This window comes from Gavia stellata, chromosome 3, assembly GCF_030936135.1.
Source record: "Gavia stellata isolate bGavSte3 chromosome 3, bGavSte3.hap2, whole genome shotgun sequence".
NCBI lineage: Eukaryota > Metazoa > Chordata > Aves > Gaviiformes > Gaviidae > Gavia > Gavia stellata.
The window spans coordinates 34,183,388-34,185,887 of record NC_082596.1 but is presented as its reverse complement, the minus strand read 5'-3'; positions in this window follow the sequence as shown (position 1 = coordinate 34,185,887).

The window sequence follows — 2,500 nt, the reverse complement described above, 5'->3', positions numbered from 1 at the left end:
CTGTAACCTCTAATGGATGCATGTTCCATCATATGTTACATACAATCAGTAAGTCATCCCAGTAATCTTTAATTCCTTATCAAGTTATAATGATTTCATCTACCTAACCTGATAACAAACATGGCCACAAAGACTGTAAACAGCTCAAGTATTGGAAATATACTTTATGGTTTCTCTCTGTGTTGCTCGTCAGTTCAAAGATTTAGTATTTGTTTTAATTGGAATGAAATATACTCTTGTTTATACAATTGTGATCAGAGGGCTGATGTCATTGTTTAGTACTGATTAATACTGAAGTTATGTAAGGAGACTGATAACTATAAATGCGTAGTTTATTTAAAAATGTTGATTAAGTAGCAGAAAAGATGTCATGACACTTATTACTGTGCTGTTTTTGCTTTTTACTTAGGTTATGTGATGGCAGGTTTAAAAACCTAGTTTAGTTCTGCTAAATCTTTTAAGACTGGAGATTGCAACAGTAAGACTGTTCAGTGCAGGGTTGTGGGAAGAAGGGGAAGGGTGAGACGCTACGCTGCAGAACCCATTCTGTATCTGCCTAAAATTATTTAATGCTCATCAATGCCGTCCTGGTCGCAGTATAGTGTGCATGCCCCCAACTATTCTGGCAACTGTTTTTGTGTGTGTGTTGGACACTACGATGCCATGGCATGCCGTGGTATACTGGCAGTATGGCTAGAGCTCGCTTCAAGCAGCAAAGGTTAAATGCAAAGCCACAGATAGGGCTAGAATAGTTTTAGGCAGTTGCATCTGGCTCCATCTGCTGTATTAACTCCTTCTTTATCAGTCAGTTTTACCTCCTAAAGAGGTTTCATCCTGACTGATCCTGACATGGTTCTGAGTAGGACAGTTACTTCACATGCATCCCTGTATCATTGCTGGAAAAGAAAACAGAACTGCTACTGCCTCTTTTCCTCTACAATGGTCCAAAAAACTTCTTGTGTGCGTGTTGGTGCCAGCCGGGTATGTGTCTTCATGTTTGCACGTGTGTTTACGCATGACTGAAATAGTCTCACGAGTGCAGTTGCTGAGTGGATATATGTAAAAATGCTTTATACCAGCATTGTTTATCTTTTTGTGTCAGAGTTGAGAGATACCAGTATGAAGACATTTATACCAGTCCTCTACAGATGGAAGGGGCTGGGATTTGCTTTCTGGTGTAACTATCCTTGTGCAACTTTTTATCTGTAGATAAGGCCTTAGGAGGAGAAAGCGTTAGATGTATAGGCTTTTCTCAGGATGCATATGCTGTTTGTGCAGATTTGCCAAATGGGAAGGTAAACATGCTTGTCTCCAGACTAATTAGAGAAGTATTAGGTTTTCATGCTCTTTGTGATCAGATTATTTCAAAAGGTTTTTAAATTGCATGTGTGCTGTGAGCATAATTAACCTGGATCTCATCAATGATTAAAATTACACACCAAGCTTTGTGACGTTTGATTCAGGAGCAATTAGGCTGTCATTTTAGCCATCTCAGATACCAAAACTAATTTTGATTCATTTTCATTCTATGCAAATCTTCTGATATATCTTAAACTGATCACTTCCTCTCTCTGATTTAGCTGACAAGATTAGATTTGATTACACTTAAAAAAAATTAAGCAGCTATCCTTCATACTTAGTATCTTAGTGACCTTCACTGAAGCCTTTCCTAGGCAAGGATTTTTTTCTCTTTCTAATCCCAAAATCACACTGAGTGATTTTATGCAGGGATATAGCACCTGGCTATTATGTATACAAATATGTATTGTCTAGAAATGCAAAATCTTAAAATTACATTTACTTTTCTTCTAAATGATAAGATGGAGAAAACATTAATGCTTCAGATATCTAAACCAACAGTTTTCAGGATGTAATCAAACTTTTATACTTAATTGAAAACTTATCTGATAAATTGGCTACTGCTTTCGTCTAAAATTAATGAGATCTATCACTCTGACTTATGACTGGAATGAAGATTGCTTACCTCCTGCATAAAAGCAAGGCAGAGTCTATATCAAGGCTGAAAATAAACACTAAAGTTTCAGAGTACTCAGCTGTTGTGTACAGTGCCATCATTCTGCAAACTGAGAGATCTGCAAGGACTCGGAGTAGCTTAGGCTGTAATCAGGCTGCTATTACAGCGGCTGGAGCCTTGCAGGCTCACAAAAAAATGAAGGAAAGCAGACTTTTAACCAATGTGTGCCCAACTTTCCTCTGGTGCTTTTACCCTGCTGCCAGACACTGATACGGCTTTCATAGAGTGCATCTTGTTCTCAACAAAGGGAGTTTATGGTCTAAGATGCCTGCCTGCAAGAAATGATTGAAGGATTTTCATCAGTAGTGCTTGCGTATGATTTGTTAAGCTAGGGGAGATGTTGATTGAGGCAGTGGTTGAGAGATGGGCAACTCACCAGGATTGATAACATCAAAATGGTATTTGAAATGGTGTTCATTACGTTTTGCAATGAAAAAACTGAGTGCATGTGATTGTCCCCTAGGA